We start from the raw sequence: 16,197 nt of genomic DNA on the forward strand, positions 1-16,197 counted from the left end.
TGATCAATAGTGAAATAGCGCAGGAAGACTTTTACGCCATTGAAATGTAAAATACCTTATACTTTTTTAAAGGTAGGACATTACCCTACGTGAACCTGCTAGAGCTTGTCGATATATTTTAAAATAGGGCTGTAGTGAGCGATAAATTGAAGTCAAGTGGGGTATTTTTCAGGACCTCGCCATAGGCTCCATGCTGTCATAGATCATTGCTCATGGCAAACGCAATATGTAAGCTACATCGATGAAACTCGACTAAATGAAACTTTAAGATGCATTTAACATCTAGGCGAGAGAGCTAATTTCTAACTGTTATGCGCGACGAAATATCAATTTTTATTTTTCGTCGCCATTGAGTTACGCGCCGCCGGCTGTCGCGAGATGGCGCGACCGGTTTTTCGAGGCGCATGGTCCAGAATCCTGAGGATGTGCGGAGGCTTGGATTAGCGAAACACAAAATATATCTTTTGTTTTGGTTTTGTTTAAGTGGACAGGCTGGTCATTACGAGCTGGCATTGCCTTGCACCTTCCCAAAACTGAACTCAAAATTTCACGGCGAATAAGCAGTGGTTATGGCTGTCACGCTCTTGTGCAAAGTGAATCATACACACACACAAGTTAATTGTAGACTACGAAAGAAAACCACGCAGTAGGAGATTCAGCAAAGGTGACCGTTTCACACATTTCTTGAAATCAAGACAAATTATAAAATAATTTGAGTCAATTTTGTGCTACCATATTAAACGGTGAGGCTCCTACACAGTTCACTGGTCTGTTTCAACAACACCCCAAACACGAGGTGAGCAGTGTATGTCAAAACCTTCTGACAGTTGTTATGCTTTCATATATTTATCTCTTATATACTGCCACTGCTTTGTCGCAGTAGCAACAGAGGAGCAAGTTAATGCCGAAACATCCTCGAAACTGTCGTTGACAGGAAAGCTTGATATTCTCATTAGAACTGCCCGAGTGGCAGTGTTTGGCGATTATGAAACTCCAGCTCTAAATAAGAAATTCTGACGGTTGGAAAAGTAATCGCGATGTAGAGTATCCGGGCGTACAGATAGCGCTGCAAATGTTACAACCGCTGTGAGAATGTAACGAATGTTCGCAACGCGCCGAATTTCTCAGCAGATGAGCTGCGAAACATGACATATTTTAGCTTAACTAACTCCGATTCACTGTTTGAAACATCTCTGGTACCACCCTTTCTTGTTAGAACACCATGTTTGCGGATTTTCACGCGATAGTGGCAGTTTTGTCTTCCGAACGGCTCGCCGCCGCATTGCGCTCTATGCAGCCGAACGGGAGAGTGTGGCCCAACATGCTGCCGTCGCGGGCAGTGTCCTCACCCTGAAAGCGGAGGCGAGCGGGCATCGATGCACCCTAGTCTTATGGCGAATTCCACTGGTGGGTCCGAAGCAAGGCGCTCGAATTGCAAAAGAGCGCCCCAAACCGCCTCGGAGCACAGCGACCGTTGTCGACCAGCGGAAGTGCTGGTTCTGGAAGTTGAGGTCTGGCCATTCTGCCGCCAAAATACGCGTAAGCAGACGTCAAGAGGCAGGCACTTCTTTCGCGATGGAACCTACCAGTGGCTTTGTTCATGTTACGCCTGAGGTGCACCGCATTTTGGTGAACCTCGTAGGCATTGAGGAGCACAGTTATGCTCTACGTAAGTTCATAAATGAATATATATCGCATGTCTGCAGAGTGCTTACGGGGCAATTTCCAACGAGGAAATTACCCTTCGCAGGGGCTTCTGCGAAATGTTTCTCGAAAAATGCTTCGAACCGGTACTTTTCTTGTCGCTGCTGCTGTCCGAGTGCGCGGACCCAGATTCCGACGAGCTCTCGTCAGACAACGCGAGGGCTATTGTTGTTCCATATGATGCCATAATTGAGAGTTGTAACCGCTATGATGCGGGTGACGAAGACGACATACGCGCGCAAAACTCGCGCGCGCGATACAGCGCTCAGTGTCCCCCGCTGACATTCCTGCATGCACACGCTAAAAATAACCAAAAATCACAAGTGTTTCGAAAGTGACGACATCACCGACTACAAGTTCCGGTGAGATCCGCCGCTGGTCGGCGGATCAACCTAGTGCGCTCCGTATGGAACGGAGTTGCTCCAAACGACCAGCGAAATTCGGGCGGTCGGTCCAGGTCGACCAGTGGAACTCAAATTCGTCGTCGCGGAGCAAGAAAAGCTGCTCCAGCACGGCCAGTGGAAATCGCCATTATACATCTTTTCGCGCCGCTTAGCGGCCAGTCTGCGCAACACGGTGACGATCTCGGGGCCCATTGAAATCGAGGAGACGGTTCAGGCATGTTCTTCAGGTGGCATTGAGCGCTGTAAACCGCAGCGATTTTCTCTCATAAAGGTTGTGAGCGGTTTGAGTGCTACCTATTTCGCTCTCAATTTTAAGCCCACATAAATAGTTGCGCAACGTCGTCATCACTACAGCTGAGTTCTCTACGGAAATAAAAACGTAAATAGCAGCCGCCAGTGACGCAAAACCCATCGGCCGAGGCCGACCAATTGGAGCGAGGCAATATGGCGGCAAGGTGAGCGTTGTGCACGGTACAGAATGCTGCCTCAGTTCCTCAATCTGTTGCTTTACATATACATTTTTGTGTCTTGTCGGTCTGTGTGAAGCAGAAGATTTGCAGAAGGAAATCTATGTGCCTACAAAGCAAGGGGAAATGCGTGCGACCCGGTGAACGTCACTTTTGCAGCGTACGGTAGTGAAGACGCGGTTCCTTCTTTGTGCGCGCTTGCCCTAATCTCCCCGCGCAGTCGCGAAAGGTTCGGGCCTGTTAACGCCTTTACCAGTAGCATGAAAGCCGCAGACATGTCTAACCACAATAGCAGACAAATTTTCTTTGTTGAAACCTGCTGGAGTTATTCCTTTAAACCTGCTATTTTAACACTTGGGTCAATGGGCAACTAGACGCAATCGGCTGCAAAGCTGTAATTGGCATTAGTTTATCTAAATTTCATTACGTTCATGTCTTCCGCCACAACCATCTCACTGAATCGGGCGCCAGTGAGCTTACCGCGCCTTATTTCTCTTGTAGCATGGCTTTAGCAAAGCCAGCACGTTGGTGGAGATCATGCATGCCGTTCACCATTCTAGTATGTCTGCGTTCTTCTGTGTCTGTAATCGCAAAGCAAATGAAACAATTAGTTCCTTTGCAATCTATATAGCTTTGCCGTGAAAGGGGTGATGCTTTATGAATTCTCTGGCGGTATGTTTGATAGCCGTTCATGGTGTGTTATGCTGACTTGTGGAAGATGGTGAACTATATCCCGATGGTGACACCCGTAGCCAGCAGTTTACGCCGAAAACTGGTACAAACAGCTACTAGTTAGGCATAGCACCGGGCTTTTTTCCTGAAAGTAGTCCCTGCCTCCATGCTCGCATTGCATACAAGTATAAAATTTTTGTTCCGCGTCCCAATAGCCGCTTCACAGGACTGAAAAACGCATGTTAGGCTTTGATTGCACTAAAATGTCTAGTTTAAAATGCAGGACTGCCTGCCGTATTGAACAATGTTGGTGTCGGTTTTTGGCTTTTCTTTTTTGCTGGGCCTGTTTTTTGTGTCCTCGTTTTGCAGGCAGTGCAAGAGTACCAGTAGCCAGGGGAAGAACATTCCAGAGGAACTGCAGCCAGCTATGTTGAACCATAGCTTGATGCTCCTATCCAGTAAAACAATGTATTGAGAGACGTGCCTTTGTATCGTGCACCAAAAATTTCCCCTTGATGGATAGATCACTAATGACATCACCTTTGTATCAGGCCTGTGGCGAGTGCACATCACCTTTTAAGCCAAAGTGGTTCATTTTTTTATTTTTCTACTGCTCATTCTTATTTGTAAGCTTTGAATCCTGTTTTTTCATTTATTTCCCATTCAAGGCTATTTTTCATATTCTACGCTATAGTCTTTTTATTTCAGTGACGCGTCATGGAAAATAATTTTCTTCATTCTTTTTTTTTTCGGGGGGGGGGGCTGTCTGATGGCTCATTAGCCATTGTGTGCTTTTGTAAGAGTTGCTCGCAAGTCACATACTAGCCCCAGCAGGTTCACAAAATGTCCTGCCTTTCTTAGTTGGGATTATGCCTCTTCTTCTAGCTATCATTGTATTCATTTCATATCTGCTTTTTGTCTGTTATTTTGCATATTTGTGCTTGGAAATTTCAGATAAAAAGATTGTATAGAAGTAGGCCAGGAGCTATTTTTGTACTGCAGTTGGTGATTCACCTTGAAATTTTAAGTGAAGCATATTTATTTCCTTCAAACCTTATGTTTGGTTATGCATGTTTCTCACTTCCCAGATTGAAAATAATCTATTGAATTTGCTTTGGCTGGTAGCAATATATGGATATTGCCATAATTTTTATGTTTAGTGATACCTTCAATGGGTCAGTCAAGGACGTCTATTCCCGGCCTGCTTACTGTGTTGCCACATATCACGACAGCGACCATTAGGCCACAGCAACAATCGAAGTCATGGGGCATCGTAAGTCAAAATCTTTCTGTGACAAGCCATAATGTCACATTGTAAGCTGGCAGTTGGTCAGTGGCATGGTAAAAAACCTCAATGTGTGACGTGCTGCATTATCCTCAAACGCCCCTGCAGCCGCATATGTGGCCAGAAAGCACGACCAGTTTCTAATCTTCTTATCTACTGCCTGCTTTGTAATCTGGTCATAATTTTTGGTCAATCAAGCTAATATGTGGTTACAGAGATCCAAATTAAGGCCCACGAATGCATGTCCTTGGTCTGACATTCTTTGGATTAGGTTGCTACCCTGATGTCCTCAGTTACATATACCAAGTTGGATGGGCTGCATTTTAAGGCTTAATGCAGATAAGTGTTATTTTGCCTTTATGCCAGAATTAGACAGCTTATGTTCGTGTCGCGAATGATATACTGATTGCAAATCATCGTGGTGACTGGAGGGACTCGGAAAAAGCTACCAGCTCATGCACTCGCTTAAATTAGCAGTGGAGATGGGACAAAATGCGTGTTTCTTGCTTCCGCGGAATCCTCTTCTTCGGACGCCCATAGACGTCGCCAGCCTGCCTCGCCCTCAAGCGTCCTTGATCGTGGCAGTAAATCATTCCTCCTCTCCGCTGTCAGACTCGCTCACGACTCGGATCATAATCTGAATGTGAGTTAGGACTCACTCATGACTCAGATCATGATTGGAATATGAGTCCGGATCCGACTTGCTCACCTCTCAGGTCATCATCTGAATACGAACTTGTGTGAGTCCGCTGATCTAGGACTGCATTATACGTATCCAATACACAAAGCATATGAACAATGCTGTTGTAGCCTTGGAGACTTCTCCTTACGTTACTGCGCTCTGTATCAAATCGCAGGCATGAGGAGCAGTATTACGACAAAGAGTACAGGCTTGAGCAAGACACTTTGAATGCAACCTATTGCTGCGAACGTGTGCAGAACCTTAGCTTCATTTATATGCATGTGCAGAGAGGGCTGCATGAGAATCCATCTGTATGCACCAAGAGAACTGTCGAGACCAACTGGGCTAAAAATACTACAAGTGACATTGCAGTTTAGCTGGCACAAAGCATCAGTTTCAAAAACTTGTTCCCATATTTTACTCCCCAATGCCATTTGTACTTTTCTCCTGTCTGCATCCTTTCTTATTTTATCCCTGCAGAACAAAGAAGATGACAGAATGTGTAGTATGGCGCAGATTTTATGCATTGTCGCTTCTTTGTGCATTGCTATATGCACTGAAGCACACGGGCCTTGCTACTTGTGGCACTTGTGTTTGTTTTATAGTAACTCTCATTTGTTCTCCAATATTTTGCAGGCCATTATTGATAAGCCAATGTGCACAAGGTTCCAGGGGAAGAAACCTTCATTACAAAGCCTGCCACAATTGGATGACTACACTGCTTGATGCTTATAACCTGGAAAATTGAATGTGCCATGATCTCAGTGCATTGCATCTATGTGCAAAGCGAGATGGAAGTGTTTTTGATGATTTTGCTTGAACTGCAGCGATTTAAATAATAAGGACAATGGGAACTGCCCTCAAAAGAAGTTTTTTTAGTGAACTTGTTTCAAAACTAATATAATTCTTTCACACAGGAATGGCATTAGGCTTTATATGGGGAGGAAAGGAAGGAATAACGGGAATAAAAAATAGGCTGCAAAGTGGTTTCTTCAGCTGTTACTGACGATGAGGGGGCACCAAGCTCTTTCTTCTCCTTATTTCAAGAGACGTGGAGCAGAAATCACTGGCATGCATCGGTTAAACAGTTTAAATTAAGCTCTCAATAGGATTCCGACATCAGTCAGGTACTAACAGAATACCTGACCACAGAGAGCAATCAAGTGAAGCCTGCACTGTGTGTACTCGTCACAAGTCACTTCATCAAGTAACTTTGTGACACGGAGAATTGAAAAAAAAACAAGCATCTGGTGTGCACCTTTAATTAAGGAGGCCCATTGGTTCCAAAATAATATGCTCGATCAAAAATACAAATGGCAGAGAATGATGCCTTTATTTTTCGTGCAAAATAGGGCAAAACAGACTCTATCCTGTTATTGAGAGATCAAAGCAAGATCACCTCTGAGATGATGGTTATTGTGAAAAACTTCATGTGTGACATTGCATGAAAGCAGGAAATGCAATTATGCTGGTACTTGTGTGATCGTTCTGTTATGTGCAGAAATGACTTTTCTCATTTATACAATATTCTTTCATTTTTCCATCAAAGCAGAAACATCAAGTATGAAAATTGCACTCAATGGAACTTTTAGCCTTTCATGCCTCTCTGTGTTTACACATTAGTCTTTGTCCCGATTCTTGTGCTGTGTGACCTCGAATCTGCGAATGCTTGCATATGTACTTCAGTGTATCTTTACCACTTTGCCCTCCTGCTTTGTCTCCTGTTTGGGGCTTTGTGAAGACTGTAGCTCTGTAAAACCTGTGCTATATTGTGTGGTGAATTCTGTGGTATTGAATTTGCCATTGTTCACTGGTTTATGGCTGTCCTTTTGGCTTTGTTGAAGAGTACACTATGATTACTTGCGGCTGGTCACAAGTGACTGACCTCATTTTGTCATGCATGTAGCATTACAGACTCTGTCCAAACTATGTTGCTGTGTGTATTTTGCCTGCATTAGACATCTTTCATTGCATTATGAGGCTTTTTTTAAGAGCAGCGGACATTTGGCTGTATGGGTACTGTACCGTGACTATGTTTTCTTAGTTTTCTCACAATACTGAATGTTGCTCTGCACATCTGGACTTCATCGTGTGTGGATTTCATTTCATGATGGTGATATGGGCTTTGATTTGTCTTTGGTCTGGAAATTGTTTTATTATAATGCGAAGCAATTTGAAAAAATTGGTCTGTATTTTTGTTAAGCTGTGTGCTCTGTTGATGTTATACACTGTTCCACAATGCAGCGCCAATTTTACCAGATTTACTGACCCGCAGTGTTCATTTTTTAGTTTTGCCCGACTGGTTCTTTTGCATCACAAAATGCCCGTAATACGAATGTAGTGCTGCTATGATTTTTGCTCAGGATAGTGCAAAAACTGATGACAAGTTGCCCCTTTACTCGCTATTTCTCACCACATTCACTCTCCTTGCAACAGTGGCCTAGTCAATGAGCATGCATCTCACATGTTGGGTGTGCAGGGTTGGATTCCCTGTGCCACTGGGTACCCACCAGGGGTATAATACGCAAGCTTTTGCCCTGGCTTTGGTGGATGGAATGCCTGGAAATGGGTCTTAGACACCCACCCCCTGCGTTGACGAAAGTGCCTTGTGCCTTTGAGCAAGGCTGCCTTTGCATCATAAAAATTCATCATTGTCATCACCAGCTATCACTCTCGTGTCTGTCCGATGAGCTCACCTCATCAGCGTGTTCCCAGAGATGGGTTTCTTCTGTGTGATCCACGGTGTTAGAAAAGCTGGTTAACTCTAATCTTTTTCAGTGAAGCGCATTGAGGGACTGAGCAACATTGAGTAGGGCACTGCGGAACTGGGTCATGATGGTTTCTTTTTTTTACACCACAATTTCTCGTCCCAAATTTGGAGATGAGGGTGTTAAGTAAATATGGTATACTCTAACAGCACTTCAGATAGAGTAGTGTATAGTTTGAGATGTGCTTCTACTCGATTAATTGCACTCTTGGAGACGGTTTAGGTGGAATATCATGTTGGGCATATTGGCAACATTTGTGGGCAGCTGTAACCTGGGCATTTTTACCAGTAGCCATGCTGCGCATTTTTTTTACTCTGCGCAGTACAACGGCTATAAAATGTTTAATAAAAAAATGGCTTTATCAAAGTTTTCAGTCATTAACCATAACTGACACTCGTTAGTTCTTAAGCCTGTGTCGGTAGACTTGTACTGTCCTTCCCATGAAGCAAGAAATTGTGCAAGTTCATCATCAGTGCAATGGCTGTTGACTCAGTTCCAATAAGTCTAAATTTGTAGGCAGTTGGCAGTGAACTTAAGAGCAGTAATCACCTGCATGCGAAATTTAAACTCGAGAATGTTTGCTTTTGAACTCTCTTCTTTTCAGGCTCGCCCTACTCAGTTTATACAATCTTGGAAAGCTGTTTTACGTGATTGTATTCCATTATCTCAGTGTGATGCACAACGCACCACATGAGCTGTTGCACGTGTAGCCTTTTGTCTCACTGGATGTAATCTGGTTTTCACATGCAGGTTTAAGCTCCAGGGATCAGAAACATCGTGTACCTTGTGGACAAACCTCACCAGGTTAGAATCTACTCTTTTTCTCCATATATGCTTTCCTTAAGATTGTCTTTCAAAGAGCAGGTTAAAGATATCGAAGCCTGTTTTCTGAGCTGTGGTGAAAGGCAGTATTTGCCTTTCATATTCTGGTATGCTTTCTGTGATGTGAACTACCGATCAAACTGTCACCCTTGCGAGTTCAGTTCATTCATGCAAGAAATTGTACAAGGGGCCAAGGCCTTGTCCGACTTTTAGCCTTTAACCTTTTACTCCTATTAGACACTGTCTAAGGAGCAAATAAAACAAAAGAATGGCATTTTATGCACGGGTCTAAGCATAGCTGACTGCCACTTGTTTAGATATCATAGAGGTTGCGAAACACTGCTTGAACAGATGCCGGCTATACTTCAGATGGAATCTTTATGCCACACAGATGCCGACTCAAAAAGAATTACAGGAATCAATGCATAGGAATGGGAGTTATTCAATGAAGAAATTTCAAAATGCAAGCAAACAAAATGTTGCCCTCAACTCGATTTTCGCCGGGCTTCCCATCCCTATTTCATTCTCCTAATGACAAAATAACACCAGGAGGGACCAATCAAAACAGCCTGTGTGAGCATGTTGCGGAAGTTTGCACACCATGGTTGCCTAATCGCTGTAACTCGTCTTTGCCAAGGCTAGTAGCGTTGTTTTCATTGTTACAACCACCACATGAATGCCCAGTTGACCCAGCGATGCTTCATCGTCGCGTCGACAGCGCAGAACTGATCACTGATCAGTGACGTTCCCTGACTTATGGTTCCAAACTCGAGCGCAAGATACTGCGACTGAGTGACACCCTGTGCAAGATACTAGATACATTTAGGATAGCGTGTACCGCTACTGCTTACTGCGTACCATGGCCACTGCTAGGAACGCACTGATTGGTTACGGCGAGCAAGGCTTGCGTGCCGTTGACGGGATTGTGGCGCCATATCGCACCGCAACCCGGTAATCCTCCGCACTCTGACAATGTGCACTGCTAAATGTGAAACGAATGGCTTTTTTCTTTTCATCCTTTCTTGGGATGGCAACAAACACTAGTAGAGTGCCATGGCTCAATTGGACAGATTCCACAAAGACGTTCTCAGAAAGCTAGAGAGTAGCCATAAGTGCTGTGCACTAGGTCATAGGATGTGTACAGGGAGGTGCAAAGTCCTTCAAAGCAAAAAAATAGCCACAGCCCCTGGTGGTATATATCTGTTTTACTTGCCCTACAGCACTTTCATCTAAGACAAACAATTTGGTTTTGTTGATGTAATATAAAACACAAAAACTTGACAAAATGTATACCTATTTATGAATGCAATTTGCAGTATTACTGTTTGTCCAGTGATCAAGCTCCCGTCCAGTGATGTCTTATCCACTGCTAAAAACCACCACTGTATGGTGACACCGTCAGTGCCATTAATTTGTTTTTGCGAGCTAAAATATTAAAAACTGGAGTATACGCAATTCGACTAATGCTAATAGCATCGCTAAAACTCATTCTGTGCAACCAACAGGCAAAACAATGCACTGATTATGCTTTTGGGGCCCGTTTAAGCCCACCGGGTGCAATTCGGACAGTGTCCCTCATGATGCTGGTAATGTAAGTGCAAGGGTCAAATGCATCAACTTTGGTTGGGTTGCAAAGGCTGCCCTATTTTTTTGGCAGTGGCAGCATTTCTTGCATCCTAAATATTTTTTTTGCCTTCATGCAGAATTGACTGCAGAGAGATCTTGTTTCAAACCTGAGTTCTCCTTAAAGCTGATCTGTTGAATAAAACTTTTGATAAAGATCCACAGCTTTTGATGAGTGTGTCCTCTGCATTCAACTTTTTTACTGTTGGTTCTAAGTGCTCTGCCTGTACAACACAGGTGCAGTCGTCACACAGAGCGACCATGGCTTCCCACCTATGCAAGAGTCAAGCAGTGAAAGGCACCCTGTGAGCAACTGCATGGTATCTACTCCTTCTGGCGCGGGTAACCACCAGGGTAAACCCACAGGAAATAAGCTGTATGAATGCACCGACTGCAACAAGACATTCCAGCAAAGATCACAGCTAATCTTCCATCTTCGAGTCCATTCCGGCGACCGACCATACCGTTGTAATGACTGTGGAAACAGCTATACACAAAAAGACAGTTTAAAGAGACATCAGCGCACTCACACGGGCGAGCGTCCTTACTGTTGCGACCATTGTGGTCGCAGGTTTGCAATGAAAAGCAGCCTGGTGCGTCACATCCGTACCCACACTGGTGAAAGGCCTTTTCGGTGCCAGCTGTGCCCCATGGCTTGTGCGTCAAGTTCAAACCTTGCGAGTCATGTCAGATCCCATAGTGGCGAAAAGCCCTACAAATGCGACTTGTGCGAAAAGACATACTCTCAGAGCCATGGTTTGAAAGGCCACAAAAAGAAAATACACAAAGAATAGCAGTGGTCCATAATGCGTCTAGTATATACACGATATGCTAACCCGGGTTAAACATTGTTGACCTGTATACATTAGGTTCGCTTCTTTATGGCCATTTGTCTCCGAGGCCCAAGTCATGTCATCGGGTGTCGAAGACCACAAAGTACTACTTTGTGATATCTCTGTGCTTATGTGCATCTGTGCATACACAAGTTGCATGAAAACTTTTGACCCATTTTGCATACGTTTCGAATTCTGAGTACAAATTTTTTTTGTATTACAAGTCTGTATTACAAGTTCAGTTGAACCACTCAAGCTTTTATGATGCTGTGTATGTAATTATTTCCTTGTGTTTGCACCCCCCCCCTTTTTTTGATCATGTAAAGAAATTGAGGTACTTTATTTCTTCTATACACCCCATTAAACTTGTTGAAGATGGCAAATGTGTTTCCTGAATTTTGTGGAAGGTATTGTGTAAGGGCAGTGCAGTATTCTAGTGGCTCTACTGAAAGTACTGTGGCAAGAAACATTGGTTCACAGCAGGGTTCTTGCTTTGTATGTGCATCACTTGACGATGGTTTGTGTAATTCAGCTAGCTTTTTGGAAGAAACCAAAACGCCCCTGTCCAGAATTGTTAGTGTGCAACTTCCTGTGGAACAGCTTGGTAAAGTAATCCTGTATTTGTTTGCTCTTTTCTTGTAACCCACCTTTGTATGTTGCTATTATTCAGGGCATCTGTAAAGTCCCTTTATTAGGATATTGCATAGGAAGGTGTGTAGCAAAAAGTGCAAGATTAGACACTAGGCACAATCCAACAGGGTACTTATAACAAAAGTTTAAATAAAATACCCGGCAATTTTTTGTTCGTAAGTCTATATTACAAGCTCACTTGAACCACTCCTCAAGCTTTTATGATGCTGAATATTTAATTATTTCTTTGTGTTTGCACCGCCCTTTTTGATCATGATGTAAACTGTACTGCTTTATTTTTTCTATATACCACATTAAACTTGTTGAAGATGGCAAATGTGTGTCTCCTGAATTTTGTGGAAGGTATTGTGTAAGGGCAGTGCAATATTCTAGTGGATCTACTGAAAGTACTGTGGCAAGAAACACTGGTTCACAGCAGGGTTCTTGCTTTAAAGTGCCTCACTTGACGATGGTTTGTGCAATTCAGTTAGCTTTTCGGAAGAAACCAAAAAGCCCCTGTCCAGAATTGTTACTGTGCAACTTCCTGTGGAACAGCTTGGTAAAGTAATCCTCTATATGTTTTCACTTTTCCTGTAACCCACCTTTGTATGTTGCTATTATTGAGTGCACTGTAAATGCCCTTTATTAGGATATTGCATAGGAAGGTGTGTAGCAAAAAGTGCAAGATTAGACACTAGGCACAATCCAACAGAGTAGTTATAACACAAAAGTTTAAAATAAAAAACCCGAGACTTTGATGAGTCGGTAAAATGCAAAACTGAGGTCGTCAAAACAAAATTCGTCATTACAAGACTGGTGTAGTGGAGTACACTATTTTCAGCAAAACAAGAAAATAAGGATGTCAAAGCAGTAAATCATGAAAATTACAACTGAAATTATTATAGATTAATAAATACAAGTGAGTTTATGATAATGCTGTTAACAGCAATAATATGCCGAAGAAAACGATCGTTCAACTCGAAAAACCTATTTTTTAAATATTGCTCACAGTCTGGTGAAACACCATGCTGCTTATGATGAACAAGTGACGAAAAAACAAAGCAGCAATGTCTGTGTGTATTAGGTCACAAAATGTGGGTGCTTTAGGTGTGATGGTAAACTTACACTTGTTGGCAGTACATGGCATAAATAACGGAGCAAAGGATGAGCGACATGATGCGTTTAACTTAGGTCAAATTAGGCACGATTTTTTAATTAATGAGCCAGTGAGTTTGAAGTTGTAGTGATTTAGAAGGCCAAGTGAGCAGTTGGTGGATAATTAAGTTAATGTTATTACTAAAGTTATAGGGTGGGTACAGGCAAGTCGAAAAGAGCGAACAAGTCGTGAAATGAACTGCATGGTAGTGGAACGCCAGAGTTAAATCGGCGAGCATGTGCGAAGTTTCACAGCTGTCATTAGCATTGATCTGAAGCGCTATTTTTCTACTTTAAAGTTGGGAATAAAGCGACACACCGTAGCAGAACTGCATCTTGCTGGTGCTCGCTCAACCGGTTTGCTTCAATGAGGGCACCCAAAACTTTCCTGAAGCCTGTAAGGCACTCATCAGGCCTTGAATGCATCTGCACAGGATCTAAAGAAGAGAGGGCCCTAACAAGAGGGTATCTTAGTAGGCTTTTATCCAGTATCTTCCTTGTTGCATTCATCAGAAACTGTTTACACTCCATCTTAAATGCAAACACATCCTTTGCACTTGGCAGCTTTCACAACTTGTTCAGCTGCATGACCAATATCTACTTTTTCAAGGGGAGCATGGTGCTTTGGATCATTGATGTCAATCTTCAAGAGGCTCAAGATTCCAGCAGACGCTGCTACCAGAGAGCACTTCACAAACCTTGTCATTAGTTTTCTCACAACGTGATTTGCTAAAAAGAACACCAGAGGTTTCTCAGCTTGGTATTCAGTCAGAAATGGCCTGAATATCATTGCAATTCCCAGAGAAAATTGCCAGTGGATCAGCGCAGGCATCACACACACGTTGGAATGCAATACACTTAGGCAAACTTACTTGTTTCACTCCGGTACATTGCACATACTTGTTCATATCGAGCCACAAAAGAAAGGCGCGCTCAATAACAGCTACATTTTCAATCCAGCGATGAGAGACAAAGAAGTTGAAAGGGTATATTGTCTGGCCAGTAACAGAGGCAAAGTCACCTCTGGTTGAGGACGGATGGATGGGGCCGAGCTCTTTAAATCGGGCGGTGGCTCAAGCCACCTATCAGTGACTTATGAAATTTTGCTCTTGTCTTGATTTTAGCCACCAATCAGATAACCTTTGCTTGGTTACTTCTACCCGCTTAAATCTACTTTCCCTTCACTGTCCTCAAACCCAAATGCCTTGGATAAATCAGCCCTGCTGCTTTCCACTGTAGGGTGAAGCCCTTTACAGAAAAGTATCAACTGTTTAGCCGTTTCCTCCTCCTCTCCGCACGCAACGCTGTCTATCTCGTGGTACCTGACTCTATCCGCAAAACTCCCGTCCTGACCTCAAAGAACAAAGAGCTTCCCCTACAATTATCGTAGGTATTTTCTTTGCCAATTTCCTGCTTAAAAATCCTGTATGCTACTACACTGCCGCCAGCGCCTCGAGCGGGTGGTCAGACCGCTAATTTCAACCTCCGAGACTTTGGATGCGGGCTTTAATACCTCTGTTTCTGTTTCAGTCTCGGTTCCGATAGTAATGCTTTCGATTCTGGTTTACCTTTCGTTATTAAAATATTCAACTACATCGTTTGAGTGGAGCACAAGGGCTTTAATATTTCATTTCTAAGCATGTCATACATATAGACATAATAAACGCTCGGATCGCAGACTTTTACTGGAAATACCACCAAGCTTCTTGAAGAACCTACACAAGCTGAATTAGTTCATGCAGCTTGGAATAATAAAATCAGAGCTGCCCTTGCTTTGTGCCGTCATTACGCCGCCTCTTTCAGTTGCAGACATAAAAGGGAGTGGTTACACGCAAAGAGTTCATTTTTTCTTGTTCTTAATTTGAACTAGACAAGAGAACTGAGTTTGAGGCTCTGTGCTTTTCCGTGACCCTGAAACACCGGTTTTGACAGAAACTTGGCTTAACAGTACAGTGTTTGAAAGTGAGCTCATTATCACTGGCTACGGTTCCTACCGAAAGGATCATGATAGTAGAGGGGGAGGTGTCAGCATTCCTACGAATCATCCCTACGAATTTTACCAATGCCTAATGTACCCAATATAGAGTGCATTTTTTGCACAGCGTACTATGGGAACGTCAGATATATTATTGAAGCAATGTACAGGCCCGTATTAGACGAACTGAAACAATACATGTGCACGAATGTTAAACCCGATAATCGTATTATACTGTCAGGATACATTATTTTACCTGAGGTAAACTAGCCAAATTTTTCAGTTAAGAAGCATGACCCTCAAGGTGAAGCTATGTTGGACATTGCTTTTGCCTTCGACTTATTGCAAATTGTAGAAGAAAATACCATATTTGAGGGCAATTCTCAATCAATGCTCGACCTCTTTTTTGTTAGCGGATCAATTACCTTCAAAACAAATTGCCATATAGTAGATGGAATATCGGACCACAAAGCTGTACTGCTCACTTCAGCAGGCGCCGCTTTAGATAAGAAACCTGAATATTCATCCTACCGAAACTTTCCTCGAGCTTTTCTCGAGATACATTATAAGTATCTCGGACTCTTTATCACTGATGACCTCACTGAGACTAAGCGCATTGACTACGTAATGGCTAATGTTAATCGCAAGTTGCTCTTTCTGAAGAGAGCTTTGAGACTTCCTACGCCTTCTGTCCGACTGCTCGCGTGCAAAACTGGAATTCTGCCGATACTAAACTATGCATGCGTTATTTGGGACCCTTTCACTAAAACTTACACTAATAAGATATAAATGGTGCGAAGTATAATAGATTTTAACTTGACGTCACTAAAGCGGACTTGCTGGCATTAACGCAAAAAAACCGTGTGTCACTACTGAAATTCCTCTTTCACCTTATTAACGGCCACTATAAGAGATCTCACGAGAATAATTTCTTTTTCATTTTGTTACGCCACTAGGCAAAGACATAGCCGCACAGTGTAACGCCATTTGTCACGCGTAATAACTATTTTTAAGTATTCTTTCTTTTCACGAACAGTAATTGAACGGAATCTCCTATCCAATGACAAAGTTTAAAAATCATCTATGTCGACATTTCTTTCCAGTATTGTTCAAAAATGTGTTGTCTATGCTTATTTTCAAAAATTTTCAAGCGTTATTCTACTTTGTTCGTGTGCCT

At 42.9% G+C, this 16,197-nt stretch overlaps 1 long non-coding RNA gene across 1 annotated transcript; it reads left to right on the plus strand.

The window, feature by feature from the left end:
* The first annotated feature begins 2,553 nt into the window (after positions 1–2,553).
* Positions 2,554–12,227, plus strand: LOC144111540 (uncharacterized). Its single transcript, XR_013310078.1, has 2 exons — positions 2,554–8,786; positions 10,665–12,227. It is a non-coding gene; the product is annotated as an uncharacterized LOC144111540 (long non-coding RNA).
* The last annotated feature ends 3,970 nt before the right edge of the window (positions 12,228–16,197 follow it).

This window comes from Amblyomma americanum, chromosome 1 (genome assembly GCF_052857255.1).
Source record: "Amblyomma americanum isolate KBUSLIRL-KWMA chromosome 1, ASM5285725v1, whole genome shotgun sequence".
NCBI classification, from domain to species: Eukaryota; Metazoa; Arthropoda; class Arachnida; order Ixodida; family Ixodidae; genus Amblyomma; species Amblyomma americanum.